The sequence below is a fragment of the Hemiscyllium ocellatum genome, chromosome 9, assembly GCF_020745735.1.
Source record: "Hemiscyllium ocellatum isolate sHemOce1 chromosome 9, sHemOce1.pat.X.cur, whole genome shotgun sequence".
Taxonomy (NCBI): Eukaryota; Metazoa; Chordata; class Chondrichthyes; order Orectolobiformes; family Hemiscylliidae; genus Hemiscyllium; species Hemiscyllium ocellatum.
In genome coordinates, this window is record NC_083409.1 from 54,829,171 (window position 1) to 54,846,735 (window position 17,565).

Here is a 17,565-nt window from a genome sequence, read left to right on the forward strand (position 1 = left end):
TTTTGTTGAATGCATGACACATTCTCAGCATGATAATGTCACCATCATTTCTGACTTACAGTCAGTAATGTTTTATTAAATTTATGGATATACTCAGGAGTAATAAGCCAATAGAATTCTGTCCATTTTATTACTGATCTAAATGAGAAGATTTTTTTTTTGTTTATCCATATCCCTCCTACTCCTTGGTGTTGTATGAGGTTCATAAAAGATAAATTTTGAAGTCTGCATTAAATTCCACACAATCTGATGATGATTCATGCAGACCTAGGTGGGGAAAGACAGAACAGCTTAGAATGGTGTAAAGACTTATACCCTAGGTCTCCATCATGTGCTGGATTTTCCAAGGAGTGGCAATCATACCCAGGTTGCCACCCCTCTACTTTTTTACACTAAGATCAGGACTTCAGCAAAAATACTGAGCTATAATTAAAATGTGACAGATCCCTCATTGTGCAGGAGAGTTGGAGGAAGGAAAACCATGCTCCCCTTCACAGCACTCATTTGCTACTCTGCAATTGTAACGTCTATCATTACAGCCAGCTTGATAGCTCCTGTACAAGATGTGTAATAAGTACATTAGATGTGTGAGAATTAGAGTTCCAGGGTCAAGACAAGTGATAGAATATTCAGTGCAGGCAGGAGGTATCAAATCGTCTGATGGTGAGTGTGCTGTCAGGTCCTTGAGGGGTGTTTTTGAGTCCCAGGATTGGGGATTGGCTGGAGGCAGGTTTAATAGTTAACCAGGGGTTAGACTTAGTTTTTGATGGTTATTCCGAAAAATACAGACAATTTACTTACAACACATTCCACCACTCACTGCCACCACGACCTCAAGAATTCTTGGATTTGAATGCATTAGTCATAGAGATGTACAGCATGGAAACAGACCCTTTGAGAGATTGGAATTACCAAGTGGAATCTTAAATTTGCAATTTAGACATTAGAGATTCTGCAGGTTACATATGATTCCAGGGAAGCCACACTGAGATTGAACTATCAACATCTACAAATTCAGGACATTGTCAAGAAGTAAGTAGATCTCTGAGACAGAGATCTAGGATGTTGACAAGAAAAAAAACTTCTTTCAGAAATCTAAAATACTGTAAAACGAAAATACTTGTTTCGACAGAGCAGCCATCTCCCATGAGGGAATTCATGGAATTAAAGGTCTTGGGACAATGATCTTCCAGTGTGGAGAGACTTTAGTAACCACATGGGCTCATAGAATCAAGATCCACAGTCCTCAATCCAAAGATTTATCAATCTTACAAGTCCTAAGAAAACCCATTCTGGAAAAACTATAAAACCTCTAGACTGTCTGAAATTGTGAAGTCAGGGACCATGGAATGGCAAAGATAGGGTAGTAGCAAATGTGGTTAATATTTATACATCCATGTATATATTTTGGGGATTAGAGTTTTGAGGAAAATGATGTTTATATAGTCATGATTCTGAAAGGGTTAATATTGGACACTGCGTTAAATTAGACTAATCTGGTTATGTTATACAGACTTGGGTAGGGAAAAAGCAGAACATCCCAAGACCTTGTAGTGTGCAGACCTATAACTGAGGCCTTAACAAGGTCTAACTTATAAACATAACACCGTTTTGTTGCATGAGGCAATCAGGCACATGTTGTTTAATACAGGGCCCTCTTCTCATTAAGATGCACTAGCAATTTTCCTCAACTACTTTATATCAGGAGGGCCTTTAGATCCACTCAAGGAAAATGGATGGCAGCAACAAATGCCTACTTACTCAAAAATTGGTAATGGTTTGCATCATAGCACATAACAGTTGGCATCTCTCACTATTTTATGGGAAACTATCACCGGATTATTGCTAACCCATAACAATACATAGTTTTGGTTGTCTATTTATCCCAGTAAATTCTGTATCAATCATGACCAAACGAATTCAAAATGACTCTTGAAATATGCCTTCACTTAAGACTTTAATCTTTTTGCTGTAAGAATCTGAAGGATTTCCTGCTGTTCTTCTCATTAAGTACTCATGTTGCTCATTGTTACTAAAGTGTCAGCTGTTTATATCTGCGATTGTGTATAAATGTTCTCAGTACAAATTTACAATGAGTCTTGCCCTGCCCTTTGCCTTGTCTCCACATTAAAACTAGTCTTTAATGAACACATTGTAAGAGACTGGTGGTCCATTAGGAGTTCATTTTGCTTTCTTTCTGTTAATGTTGTTAATAATCCCTTTTCACGTATTTACACCAAAAATGTTTTTTGCTGACTTCACATCATCTTATTTTGCCATTATCACAATAAATTGCTTTTCTATTCCTGCTTCAACATCAATTTCATTATATTACACAATAAAACATCAATTTAGCCAAGTAGATTTGCAAATCAGTGGGATTTCATTAATCTGGAGAGACTGGGAAGGATAAAGTTATACTTCAAGGAGTCGCTAAGGAATATCCAATAAAGTATCAAGCTTAATTTGATCGTAGGAAAGATAAAGCATCTTAACATTTGCATAGCCCATTGTTATTTCCAACAAAATCAGTCCCTCAGCAATATCGACCGAAATAACATTCTGAATGTTTATTCAAAACACAAAGAATACGCTAACTATAATCTCATCAAGACTCCAATTAAAGTAGCAGTGATATATTAAATACTGTATATTTTTCTTCCTAAGGATACTGATCTTTAAGGATTTCAAAATTTGTGAGAAGATTTGTAGCTCGGGTGCTCGTTGTTGTAGTTCTGTTCGCCGAGCTGGGAGTTTTTCTTGCAAACGTTTCGTCCCCTTTCTAGGTGACATCGTCAGTGCATGGGAGCCTCCTGTAAAGCGCTTCTGTGCTGATTCCTCCAGCATTTATACTGGTTTGAATCTGCCGCTTCCGGTTGTCAGTAGCTGTCCGCTGCAGTGGCCGGTATAAAGGGTCTAGGTCGATGTGTCTGTTGATCGAATTCGTGGATGAGTGCCATGCTTCTAGGAATTCCCTGGCTGTTCTCTGTTTGGCCTGTCCTATAATGGTGGTGTTGTCCCAATCGAATTCATGTTGTTTGTCATCCAAGTGTATGGCTACTAGGGATAGCTGGTCGTGCCGTTTTGTGGCCAGTTGGTGTTCATGGATACGGGTTGTTAAGGATCTTTAAGGATATATCATTTTAAATAAGTCTTTGATGATAACATAAGACCTTCAATCCAACTTCCCTTAATATTCTCTTCTTATTTGATGCAACCCAATTTTATTCAAATGCTACGTTAGCAAGGAAGATGGTCAGGTTGGTGGAGGTAAAGGATAGGAGAAAGTGAGGACTGCAGTTGCTGGAGATCAGAGCTGAAAATGTGTTGCTGGAAAAGCGCAGCAGGTCAGGCAGCATCCAAGGAGCAGGAAAATCGACGTTTCGGGCATGAGCCCATCTTCAGGAATGAGGAGAGTGTGCCAAGCAGGCTAAGATAAAAGGTAGGGAGGAGGGACTTGGGGGAGGGGCGCTGGAAATGCGATAGGTGGAAGGAGATTAAGGTGAGGGTGATAGGCCGGAGTGGGTGTGGGGGCGGAGAGGTCAGGAAGAAGATTGCAGGTTAGGAAGGTGGTGCTGAGTTGGAGGGTTGGGACTGAGACAAGGTGGGGGGAGGGGAAATGAGGAAACTGGAGAAATCTGAGTTCATCCCTTGTGGTTGGACGGTTTCTAGGCGTAAAATGAGGCGCTCTTCCTCCAGCCGTTGTATTGCTATGGTCTGGCGATGGAGGAGTCCAAGGACTTGCATGCCCTTGGTGGAGTGGGAGGGGGAGTTGAAGTGTTGAACCATAGGGTAGTTGGGTTGGTTGGTCCGGGTGTCCCAGAGGTGTTCTCTGAAACGTTCCGCAAGTAGGCGGCCTGTAAAGGATAAAGGATAGCAACATTAGAAGGTACTTTTACATTAGAAGATTGAAAGCAGCTGCAGATTCACAGTAAGCTTTTCTAAGCATTAATGTAAACAGCAGGACCCAAAGGAGTCTACAGATTTGATGTCAGATTGATTTTGTCTTGCAGCAAACTAAAAGTGAGAAATGTTCTTGCAATAATTACACATTGTAACAATATGGGCTTCACATCAGAAACCAGTATCCAATGGAAATATTTTAAAAAGGGAATGCCACACTCTTCTCAAAATAGGAATGTCCTTTTTTTCAATTGGCAATACATCTGCTTCTTGTATTCCCAGCCAACAATCTAGCAAGCAGCTAATGCTTCACTTTTTCTAAAATATAAATATAATTTAAAACAAAGCAGAATGTTAAAGATCATCTGGCAATTTGCTAGTGGTCAAACATAACATTAGCTGTTCTGTCCTAACAAGTCCTGCCCCAGGCATACTGCTCTTTTAAACAATAGTTAATTTTTTTAAGATGATCTCATTTCATTGGATCTCTTAGACCAGTAGTTTGCTTGAAATATAAACATTTTTATGTCAGCCTGCCAAGGCAGATCATTTTATAATTAGTGGTGCCCAAAACTCAAGGTTTACATCAGTTGACTTATGATTGCTGTGTTATTATATTTATTCAATAGTTCTGTGTTGATAGATTTAGTATGTTACATAGATAATTATGAATATGAATTAATGTAGATCAGCTGTTCATGAAAATATTTTGTTCCAGAGTAATTACTGTATGGTAAATATTTGGCATTCCAATGCAATGTGAATTTTGACCTTGATTAAGCTCTTATGTTTCTGTTAGTTAGAATAACAAACTTTTGTAATGGGAACATTTGCAAGTGGCAGCCAATTATGTAGAGCACAGACCTGTTTTAAGCTGTAAAACAGTATTTCTGTGTGGAAAATATTAATGAACTGCTATTTAGCTGCTGGGCTATATAAACGAGAAAAGTTCCAAGTTCAATCTCTGTTCTGTACTAACAAATCTGATCTCAGCCAGGGCATTGGTAGCAGTTCCATAATTTTTGTCAGTGCCTGTATACTGGAGACTGAATTCACCAAGATACTCATTCATTGTTCAGCATTGAAAGTGTATGTTCAAAGATTAGTTCAAACTCAATTGTGATGCCACTGGAAGGAGAACATGGAATAATTTCCCTACTGTGATGTAGTGATTGGGACCAGGCAGACCTCGTTGACTAAAAGGTTCTTGACTGGAGTTGTTAACCTGGGCCAATCATAAAAGCTTGGCTGACCAATATAACCAGAAGATGCCCTTTGATAAAAAAAAATAACCAGAAGATCAGGGACAGGCTGTCCTAGAGGTGGCCGGAAGGTGTGTCAGGGTGATCCTCAGGCCAGATGGCGCATCGGGGTGGGAGAGAGCCAATGGTACGTAGGGGCAGACCATGTGCTGGAAGGCAGGTAGGCCGGTCCTCAATGCTGTCATCCTGGGCGGTCTGTCCTAGAGGTGGTCGAAAGGTGTGACAGGGCACACCGAGAACTGGAAGGAGCATGGGGTGGACCGAGAGCTGCAAAGTGCGTAGGGACGGGCTGCCTTAGAGTGGCCGGAAGGTGGGAGGGATGGAGGGGCTTGCTGGGTTGCTTGAGGTCGGTACGATATGTACTTTTTTTAAAATGTAATTGGACTGTCGTATATGTACAAATGTCATTGTTACTGTTTTGTAATGATTGAAACTGGGATTTGAGGTTTGTCCTCATTTCCTTGAAAACCAGTTGAACGATAGGGTTTGGGGCTTGGCTTTGCCATTCCTCTCCCTTATAAAATTGCTATTTCTTTGTATACGGCTGTTAATGTTAATTGTTTTCTAAACTATGTATTGTTTAATAAAATATTATAAACAGGAAAAAAAATACAACCAGAAGATTACAATCTCCTCAGTTGAGCACAAAGTCTGAGTTGACTGGCCAAAGCCAATGTACTGTGTAATAGTAAATAAAGGGTGACTTGGTGACAGCACCTGGCCTTTGTGCAGTTGTTTCGTGGGCTTAGCACTATAGGATGGGCAAGAGCAGATTATAACAAAATAACAAAAGCAAAATATTTCTGGACATCTGAAATAAAACAGAAAATGTTGGCAATGCTCACCAGGCAAAGCAACCTGTACAATTTTTCGTTCCTATTACTGCAGATTAAATTTCAAGGAAATCTCACCAGAGGAAAGTGCCACTAACTATGAGGTATCAAAATGAGCTACTGTAAGTGTATACTGGTTATTACCAAAGGTTTATCATCAGACATTCCACACTTTTAGGAAACGGCCTGATCAATCATAACTGGAGTATGAAAGACTTGAGCTAATTCTTCTGGTAACTGCCTGTGAGCTCTTCAAATGGAAGACGATGAGACAAAGCCTCTGTGAAATAATGCTCCTCAAGGGCAGGCCTAGTCACCCAGTGAGTCTAAACTACCATTGGCCCTGGTGATTAACATCATCTGCAACGCTGTCTTCTGGATCCTGGTTTCAGTACAGCAACAACATTGCATCTAGCCAACAGAAAACTGTCCTGTGTATAAAAAGTCAGATAAATACATTCCAGGCAATTGCCACTTCTTCTGTTTACTCTAAATCATCAAAGTGATGCAATGTGATGTAAATAGTAAATCTTTATTCTTATTGATTACACAGCAATAAGCTTACCATGCTCAGTTTGATGTTGACCAGGGCCACTTGGCATCATCTCTCATTGCAGCTGTGGTTCAAATTTGGGCAGAAGACCTGAATTCGTGAGATGAGCTGATTTGAGTGCAACTGCTCCTAACGTCAAAGCAATATAAGTAAAGCACCAAGGAATCTCGGTAAAATTGATGTCAACAGAAATTGAAACTCCCTGCTGGCTGCTGTTATACTTCATAATAATCATACCTAATTTTGCAGGTTGATCAGGGAACTTGGGTCCAATATACCTTAGTATGGGCAAGCAGTTGCAGCAGAGCAGACTCGATGGGCTGAATAGCCTAATTTCTGCTGCTCAGTCTTATGTTTTAAGCTTGCCCACTAATCTTGCACTTGCAGTCAGCAGGTTAGCTAAATCCTGAAACAAACCGATAGAAACCTCTTCATTTTGCTAACTACATGCAGTAGGTGAGCCACAAAGGCAGAATCAGAAAGAAGTGCAGCAAAACGTAAAGCAATCCTTCAAGCAATTAAAAAGTAAATGCACTTCTTGTATATGCAAAATATAAAGGTACTGTTTCTGCAAAGTAACAGTATTCATGAAATAGTCCTGCAGTCTAATCCAATTAGGGCTTTCAAATCTGTTGCATTTTCTTTCAAACTACTGAAGATAGGACCTTGGGATTGCTTGTCTTAGGCAGTAACACCTCCTACCTAAAGTTGTCTGAAAGGGAGCAATTGGAGCACACAAAGTGCCTGAAAAATAAAAATGCTGTTCACGGAAAATGGAAAGTCACAAGGGGCAACTTTGAGAACCAGTTCATATAAAATTATCCCGAACTACCATTCACTTTGCTTGCCTTCAAATTTCCTGACAGAATCTGTCTGCATTCAAGTAATATGAGCAATCTAATGAAAGGGTAATAAATAGCAACTTGAAAAAAATTGTAGTAATTGTGTAATAAATACAGTCCTCGGTAAAGATTTCACCTTCATCCCCCTATGCCCCCAGATCAACAAATTCAAGAAGCATTGTGACAACGAACCTTTGTTCTGCCGCCTCCGCACTTACTTTTTCCATCCAGAACTTAGTGGGCGGCATGGTGGCACAGTGGTTAGCACTGCTGCCTCACAGCGTCTGAGACCCAGGTTCAATTCCCGACTCAGGCGACTGACTGTGTGGAGTTTGCACGTTCTCCCTGTGTCTGCCCGGGTTTCCTCCGGGTGCTCCGGTTTCCTCCCATAGTCTAAAGATGTGCGGGTCAGGTAAATTGGCCATGCTAAATTGCCCATAGTGTTAGGTAAGGGGTAAATGTAGGGTTAGAGTTAGGGGAATGGGTGGGTTGCGCTTCGGCGGGTCGGTGTGGACTGGTTGGGCCGAAGGGCCTGTTTCCACACTGTAAGTAATCTAATCTAATCTAATCTAAAAGAACACCCACCCACCCTCCGAGGACCCCTTCTCCCACCTCCAACATATTCCATCCACATGGACACCCTGTCCTGGTCTGTTACCCGCCCTCAACCTCTTTATCTCGCCAGGATATTGACTGCTTCAACCTGTCCACCCCTCTCACCCACTTCAACCTCTGACCCTCACAAAGCGCAGCCCTCTACTTCCTCCCCTCTAACCTGAGCCTCGCCATTAAACCAGCAGACAGAGGGGACACTGATGCAGTCAGGCGCCAACTCACGGACACCTCCTCCTACTACTCCCTCAAACGCCACCTCACCTCTCATCACCAAACCATCATCTCCCAGACCATCCACAACCTCCAACCTGGAACCCCACACCGCCTGGTTCTATCTCTTACCCAGAATTCACAAACCTGTCTGCCCTGGTCAATTCATCATCTCTGCCTGCGCCTGCACCATTGAACTTATCTCCTTTTATTTTGACACTGTCCTGTCCCCCTTGGTCAAGAACTCCCACATACATTTGGGACACCCTCTGCCTCCTCCATGACTTTTGTTTCCCCAGCCCCCAATGCCTCATCTTCACTATGGACATCCAGTCCCTAATCACGTCCATCCGCCATGGCAAAGGCCTCCAAGCTCTCCATTTTTTCCTCTCCCGCTGATCCAACTAGTACCTCTCCACCAACACACTCATTCGAATGGCAGAACTAGTCCTCACCTGCTACAAATCATCCCACTTCCTTCAGACTCAAGGGATAGCCATGGGCACCCACACCGGCCCCAGCTATGTCTGCCTCTTCGTCAGATATGTGGAACAGTCTATCTTCTGCAGTTACACTGGCACCATCCCCCACCTGTTCCTCCACTACTTGATTGTTAAGAGTAAACTTGAAGTGTACCTACACAATAATAATCCAATAAACATACAAAGATTGCAAGAGCAAGTCAGAGGCTGGGAATTCTGCAACAAGTCACTCACCATTTAAAACCTGTCCAACAGCTAGAAGTTACAAGTTAGGAGTTTAATGGAATGCTCTCCATTTACAAATGACTGCAGCTCCAACACTCAAGACGCTCAACATAAACAGCCAACTTGATTAGTACCAACACAATAACAGCAGTGTCTACTATCAAAAAAATGCACTTCAGCAACTCATGAAACCCCCCTCCTCAGCAGCTTCCAAACTCAAAGCCTCCACCATTTGAAAAAGAAAGATACATGGGAACATATGCAAGTTCCCTTCCAACTCCCATATCATTTTGACTTGTGAAATCGGTCACAATTTTTTCATTGTTGTGTAATGGCTTCAGGCTATGGAGCAAACTTGCAGGGATGTCACGCAGCTACACATCACTGAATATAAATAGCACAGTCTGGATGGTGTGGATGAACACTCTGGAAGAACATTACAGCAACCTAAACTAGAGAATCCATAAGCGCATGGATACGTATATATAGGAACATATATCAAAGAGGTAATGAATAATCTAAGTCAGAGTCTGATGTATCTACAATTATCCTTTACTACAATATTTAGCATTAAAAGTACAGTGACAGCCTTAAGACAGTTTTTGTCTTTCCCTTCTCCAGGGCTACATCAATCCCAAATTCAGTGTAGCTTCAAACCTCACAATAAAAGAACAGACATTGGTCAATACACTAAAACTCCCTCTCTATCGGCAGCCCTAGGTATACACCTACATGATGTGGAATGAGGAAGTTTAAGAAGCACTTTACTGCTACCTTCATTAAAAAAAACCATGAGAGACAGCCATCAGTAATTTCTTGATTCAGGGATAACACCTAATCAGAGGCATAAGTTCCTGCTCTGGTCTTCATGTGACTGAATAAGATGATTCTCAACCCACACATATATGGCTGATAATATAAACTGTGAGATGTAAATATTCAATCCCATTTGTTGCAAGTTTGGGGTTCTGGCTTTTGAGTTAATAACCTGTGGGCTTTCTGAGCATCTGAAGTTAATAATTATCATGCAACAACTTCTGTAGCTGTGCTTTCTTTTAATTTTTTTAAGGTCTGTTTTTAGAGTGAATATGTTTGTGTGCACCAAGAATGAGTTTTTCAAATTTATCTGGTTTAGTGACCCAGCAAGGTAAATAATGGGGCCTCAAAGCAGTGTTCCCTCTAATTCTCTTCTCAGCTGTGTGGGACTCGAAGGTCGATGTGCAGTTACACAGTTTGGAAGGAACATTGGCCTCAAGGTTTGTTATAAACTTCGAGAATTTGTTTCTTTGAAAGCTTAACCAAAGCACCCATACCTTAGAGATGGATACTTTTGGTTCCAGTATTGAGCAGTTCTGTGCAATCATTTGAATAAGACAGTTGAACAGACTCCTGAGAAGGGAAAGAGAAATAGCAAACTAGGATACCTTAGAGTGAACTGTTAGTCCCAGATCAGACATGTTAAGACAAAACCGCAGAAGTTACTTAAAGTGGAGTACACTGAAGCTCATGCACATAATGACTTCCTCATGGATCCATTTGCAGTTCTAGTCTAAAGGTTGAAGTCACAGGAGCACTTTGGGGCCAGTGAACATAATTCTATTATTTTAAAACAATGATGGAAAACGATAGACCAGACCTAAAGGTTGAAATACTAAATTGGAGAAAGGCTAATTTTGATGGTGTGAGACAAGAAATTTCAAAAGTAGATTGGGGGCAGATGTTCGCAGGTAAAGGGACGGCTGGAAAATGCGAAGCCTTCAGAAATGAGATAACAAGAATCCAGAGAAAGTATATTCCTGCTAGGGTAAAAGGAAAGGTTGGTAGTTATAGGGAATGCTGGATGACTAAAGAATTTGAGAGTTTCATTAAGAAAAAGAAGGAAGCATATGTCAGGTATAGACAGGAGAGATCGAGCGAATCCTTAGAAGAGTATAAAGGCAGTAGGAGTATACTTAAGAGGGAAATTAGGAAGGCAAAAAAAGGACATAAGATAGCTTTGGCAAATAGAATTAAGGAAAATCCAAAGGGTTTTTACAAATACATTCAGGACAAAAGGGTAACTAGGGAGAGAATAGGCTCCTCAAAGATCAGCAAGGTGGCCTTTGAGTGGAGCGGCAGAAAATGGGGGTAATACTAAACGGATATTTTGCATCAGTATTTACTGTGAAAAAGGTCATGGAAGATATCGACTGTAGGGAAATAGATGGTGACATCTTGAAAAATGTCCATATTTCAGAGGAGGATGTGCTGGATATCTTGAAATGCACAAAGGTGGATAAATCCCCAGGACCTGATCAGGTATACCCTAGAACTCTGTGGGAAGCTAGGGAAGTGATTGTTCAGCCTCATGCTGAGTCACAGGTGAAGTGCTGGAAGACTGGAGGTTGGCTAACGTGATGCCACTGTTTAAGAAGGGTGGTAAGGTCAAGCCAGGCAACTATAGACCAGTGAGTCTGACATCAGTGGATTGTTGGGGAGAATAACCATCAGATTGCCTAAGAGTGGGGCTAGGGAGAGTAGCACTATTGCTACACCAGACATTACCAGTTCCAGTCCCCAAACAGTTAATCACAGCCATGGGGGAGAACCTGGCAACTGCAGGGCTACCTGTCTGAAGTAACATACCTCGCTGATTAGATCATGTCAGCCAGTATCAGACTGCCCCATTGAGAACTCATAACTAATAAAGGAACCGGTAACTGTCGAACGGTGTGAATTGCGCTGTTGGAGTACATGATTACTAAAGCATCTGTTAATGTACCTATCAGAATAGATTCCCATCAAAACCCATGATAAATGATAATGTTTGTTAATTCGCTTGCGGAAGACCATTGACTCTGTCAGACACATAGTAATGAGATCGATACTCTGAACAATGGACCATTGATTGCAGGGTCGGAACTGCCGACCCCAGGATGGCTGTACCATTGTCCGGCACAGCAGGAGCTAGACAGGCACCTCGATACGGCCAATGGAGGTGCAGACCCCCTCGCTCTCAGGTGTACCAACCAATGAGGGGGACGAGCGAGGGAGAACTGACCGGGAACTCCTGGCGGCGCGAAGTATAATTGAGCCAGGTCCAAAGGGGAAGACAGAACGCCTTCTCCAACGAATTGCATGCTGTAGAATTCGTTGTATAGTTTGCCAGTTGTGATTCTGTAAAATAAACGGTGCTCTGCTTCAAACCAAAGAAGCTGGTGCGGTCTCTCCTTCCAAAGAACTCGCAAAGACCGGAATCCCGAGATTCCGGCCTAACAGGATTGATGAGGGCAGAGTGGCAGATGTGATCTATATGGACTCCAATAAGGTGTTCTGCAAGGTTCCCCCATGGTAGACTGGTTATCAAGATTAGATTACTTACAGTGTGGAAACAGGCCTTTCGGCCCAACAAGTCCACACCGACCCGCCGAAGCGCAAACCACCCATACCCCTACATATACCCCTTACCTAACACTACGGGCAATTTAGCATGGCCAATTCACCTGACCCACACATCTTTGTGACTGTGGGAGGAAACCGGAGCACCCGGAGGAAACCCATGCAGACACGGGGAGAACGTGCAAACTCCACACAGTCAGTCGCCTGAGGTGGGAATTGAACCCAGGTCCCTGGCGCTGTGAGGCAGCAGTGCTAACCACTGTACCACCGTGCCGCCCTATCAAGGTTAGAACTCACGGAATACAGGGAGAACTAGCCATTTGGATACAGAACTGGTTCAAAGGTAGAAGACAGACGGTGATGGTGGAGGGTTGTTTTTCAGACTGGAGACCTGTGACCAGTGGAGCACCACAGTGCTGGGTCCTCCACTTTTCATCAGTTATATAAATGATTTGGATGCGAGCATAAGAGGTATAGTTTGCAGATGACACCAAAATTGGAGGTGTAGTGGACAGCAAAGAAGGTTACCTCACCTCAGATTACAACAGGATCTTGATCAGATGGGCCAATGGGCTGAGAAGTGGCAGATGGAGTTTAATTCAGATAAATGCGAAGTGCTGCATTTTGGGAAAGCAAATCTGAACAGGACTTATGCACTTAATGGTAAGGTCCTGTGGAGTGTTGCTGAACAAAGAGACCTTGGAGTGCAGATTCATAGCTCCTTGAAAATAGAGTCCCAGGTAGATAGGATAATAAAGAAGGTGTTTGCTAAGCTTTCCTTTACTGGTCAGAATATTGAGTACAGGAGTTGGGAGGTCATGTTGCGGCTGTACAGGACATTGGTTAGGCCACTGTTAGAATATTACATGCAATTCTGGTCTCCTTCCTATCAGAAGAAGTTGTGAAACTTGAAAGGGTTCAGAAAAGATTTACAAGGATGTTGCCAGGGTTGGAGGATTTGACCTATAGGGAGAGGGTGAATAGGCTGGGGCTGTTTTCCCTGAAGTGTCAGAGGCTGAGGAGTAATATTATAGAGGTTTATAAAATCATGAGGGGAATGGATAAGATAAATGGACAAAGTCTTTTCCCTAGGGTGGGGGAGTTCAGAACTCAAGGGCATAGATGTAGGGTGAGGGGAAAGATATAGAAGAGACCTAAGGGGCAACATTTTCACGCAGAGGGTGGTGTGTGTATGGAATGAGCTGCCTGAGAAAGTGGTGGAGACTAGTACAATTGCAACACTTAAAAGGCATCTGGATGGGTATATGTATAGGAAGGGTTTAGAGGGATACGGGCTGGGTGCTGGCAGGTGGAACTAGATTGGGTTGGGATATCTGGTTGGCATGGATGAGTTGGACCGAAGGGTCTGTTTCCATGCTGTACATCTCTAATGAATCTATGATTTAAACCTATTGAGATTTTAGATGCAAGGACTCTTGTATGAGTGTTATACAAGTGGTATTTAAGGTACTATGCTAGCGAACGTATTTGAAGCATTTTCTTTGTCCTCTCATGGAATGTTGGCCATTTGAGAGTTCAAGAAACAGAACTTTTCAACCATCCAAACACCATGTCCAGCCCACTGTAGTCGATTCTGCATGTGGTTGACTGCATGTTTATGGAGTTGGCATCAAGAATGACAAGATGTTTTGGCCAATGATATTCTCATTGAATCCAGAGAACTGTGCAGGCACTGTTTGTGGAGTTTTATATGTCACTTAAATGTCTCATTGCAGTATAGAAGTGTGGTGACTGTGACTGCTCTTTACATGAGTACTGTTGTTTGTTTGCTGACATTTCAGTTTATGGATGAGCAGTTTGACCTAGCATAACCTATCCAGGGTTGAATCTCATCAATATGATCTTTCTAGGTATGGAATATGCCTAACATATTGCTCAGTCTAAACCTTACCAGATATGGTCAGTGGAACATTTAACTAACTTGGTACAGGTTAATATGACTGTTGTTTTTGAATCATAGAAACGTACGGCATGGAGACAGTACAAATACAACATTTAAAAGGCATCTGGATAGGTATGTGAATAGAAAGGGTTTAGAGGGATATGGGCCAAGTGCTGGTAAATGGGACTAGATTAGGTTCGGTTACCTGGTCGGCATGGAGGAGTTGGACTAAAGGATCTGTTCTGTGATATATGACTCTCAGGACCTTGGAACAGTGTCACTATTCACGTGACATGGAAGGATTAGTAGTCAGATTTTTATGACGTGTTGAGCCATGATGACCAGCACCACCAAACTGTTAAAGCCTTTTTGTACCTCACAGTCACTTTGTCTAGCAATTCCTTTATGATCTTGCCAGAATGGGTGGCCATTCCAGAGCAAGAATATCCAAATGGTCTTATTCAAGGGAAGATCAGAGCATGCAGGCCTCTCGGGAGACCAAGAAAGAAGAGGATGAGCAATAGAATGGTTGGCATAGTGACTCAGTGGTCTGCATTGCTCCTTCAAAGCAGCAGAGACCTGGGTTTGATTCTCGCCTCAGATGACTGTCTATGTGAAACAGTGTGGGTTTCCTCTGTATGCTTTGGTATCCTCCCACAGTCCAAAAATATGCAGTATTGTGGATTGGCTATGCCAAATTGCCCAGTGTCCAGAGATGTGTTGCATAGGTGAATGAGCCATGGAAAATGTAGGGTTACATGGATAGGATGGGATGCTCTTCGGAGGGTCCATGTGGAAGTGATGGCCTACTTCCACTGTGGGGATTCTATGATAATAACAGTAACACTGATATTATATGCACAAGTAACTTTCTAAAAAAATGTTCACAACAATGTGGACACCTTTGCTACTTCACATTAGCCCAGGGGCAGCACAATGGCATCTTCAGTTCTATTCTGTTCCATCATTATATTTGACAGAGTTATACATGCTTTAAGTTTTTAAATTGTTGGACTGATCACTCAGCAAAGTAGTTCACAACCTTAGATTTGCCTCTTTACTAGCTGAAATTGATAGCCTCTGGGCCAATTCAATCAGTTTTCTAAAACAAACGCCAAATATTGCGGATGCTAGAAATTGTACTTCACATGCTAACTCTGTTTCTCTCTCCCCAGAGATGATGCTGTGCTTCTCCAGAGTTAGAAATCACAACACCAGGTTATAGTCCAACAGGTTTAATTGGAAGCACTAGCTTTTGGAACGCTGCTCCTTATACTAATTGAATATTTTGCATCAGTATTTACTGTGGAAAAGGATATGGGAGATATAGACTGTAGGGAAAACGTCCAGATTACAGAGGAGGAAGTGCTGGATGTCTTGAAACAGTTAAAGGTGGAAAAATCCCCAGGCCCTGATCAGGTGTACCCAAGAACTCTATGGGAAGCTAGAAAAGTGATTGCTGGGCCTCTTGCTGAGATATTTGTATCATCAATGGTCACAGGTGAGGTGCCGGAAGACCGGAGGTTGGCAAATGTGGTGCCACTGTTTAAGAAGAGTGGTAAAGACAAACCAGGGAACTATAGACCGGTGAGCCTGAACTCGGTGGTGGGCAGGTTGTTGGAGGGAACCCTGAGGGACAGAATGTACATGTATTTAGAAAGGCAAGGACTGATTAGGGATAGTCCACATGGCTTTGTGTGTGGGAAATCATGTTTCACAAACTTGGTTGAGTTTTTTGAAGTAACAAAGAAGATTGATGAGGGCAGAGCAATAGATGCGATCTATATGGACTTCAGTAAGGCATTCAACAAGGTTCCCCATGGGAGACTGATTAGCAAGGTTAGATTTCATGGAATACAGGGAGAACTAGCCATTGGATACAGAACTGGCTCAAAGGTAGAAGACAGAGGGTGCTGGTGGAAGGTTGTTTTTCAGACTGGAGGCCTGAGACCAGTGGAGTTCCACAAGGATCAGTACTGGACCCTCTATTGTTTGTCATTTACATAAGTGATTTGGATGCGAGCATAAGAGGTACAGTTAGTAAGTTTGCAGATGACACCAAAAGTGGAGGTGCAGTGGACAGCGAAGAGGGTTACCTCAGATTACAACAGATCTGAGAAGTGGCAGATGGAGTTTAATTCAGATAAATGCGACGTGCTGCATTTTGGGAAAACAAATCTTTGCAGGACTTAAACACTTAATGGTAAGGTCCTAGGGAGTGTTGCTGAACAAAGAGTCAGTTTCATAGCTCCTTGAAAGTGGAGTCACAGTAGATAGGATAGTGAAGGCAGCATTTGGTATGCTTTCCTTTATTGGTCAGAGTATTGAGTACAGAAGTTAGGAGGTCATGTTGCAGCTGTTGGAATATTCTGGTCTCCTTCCTATTGGAAAGATGTTGTGAAACTTGAAAGGGTTCAGAAAAAATTTACAAGGTGTTGCCATGGTTAGAGGATCTGAGCTACAGGGTGAGGCTGAACAGGCTGGGGCTGTTTTCCCTGCAGCGTCAGAGGCTGAGGGGTGACCTTATTGAGGTTTACAAAATTATGAGGGGCATGGATAGGATAAATAGACAAAGTCTTTTCCCTGGGGTCGGGGACTCCAGAACTAGAGGGCATAGGTTTAGGGTGAGAGGGGAAAGATGTAAAAGAGACCTAAGGGGCAACTTCTTCACGAAGAGAGTGGTACGTGTATGGAATGAGCTGCCAGAGGACGTGGTGGAGGCTGGTACAATTGCAACATTTAAATGGCATCTGGATGGGTATATGAATAGGAAGGGTTTGGAGGGATATGGGCCGGGTGCTAGCAGGTGGGACTAGATTAGGTTGGGATATCTGGTCGGCATGGACAGGTTGGACCGAAGGGTCTGTTTCCATGCTGTACATCTCTATGACTCTAGGTGGCAACCACCGGATGGAGGAGCAGTGCTACAAAAGCTAATGTTTCCAATTAAACCTGTGGGACTATAACCTGGTATTGTGTGATTTTTCACTTTGTACACCTCAGTCCAACATCAGCATCTCCAAATCAGAACTTCTCCAGCACTTTCTGATTCAATTTATTCCAGCCTTACTTGATTCTCAATGTTAACTATATCGTTTGTTCGGCCAGACTCTGACACTGCAGTACAGCCGTGGCCTCTCGCTTTCCCAGCTCCCTGTTGGGCTTATCGAAGGTGGCAGGTGTGACCCAAACCTCCACCAACTGCTCTCTCGCGTGCTGCAAGTTGCCAGCTGGTGTCACGTGCAGGACTGGCCACCCAGAAACTCCTTGATGAAGGGCTTTTGCCCGAAACTGGTCAATTCTCCCGGTCCGAGGATGCTGCCCGACATGCCGTGCTTTTCCAGCACCTCGGTTCCCAC

The 17,565-nt window shown here is 42.7% G+C and overlaps 1 long non-coding RNA gene across 1 annotated transcript; it reads right to left on the reverse strand.

Annotated features, from left to right (window-relative positions):
• Nucleotides 1-2,484: 2,484 nt before the first annotated feature.
• LOC132818718 (uncharacterized) lies at nt 2,485-17,558 on the reverse strand. Its single transcript, XR_009645015.1, has 3 exons — nt 17,277-17,558; nt 10,239-10,314; nt 2,485-3,857 (listed from the first exon to the last, which is right to left on the reverse strand). It is a non-coding gene; the product is annotated as an uncharacterized LOC132818718 (long non-coding RNA).
• Nucleotides 17,559-17,565: the final 7 nt, after the last annotated feature.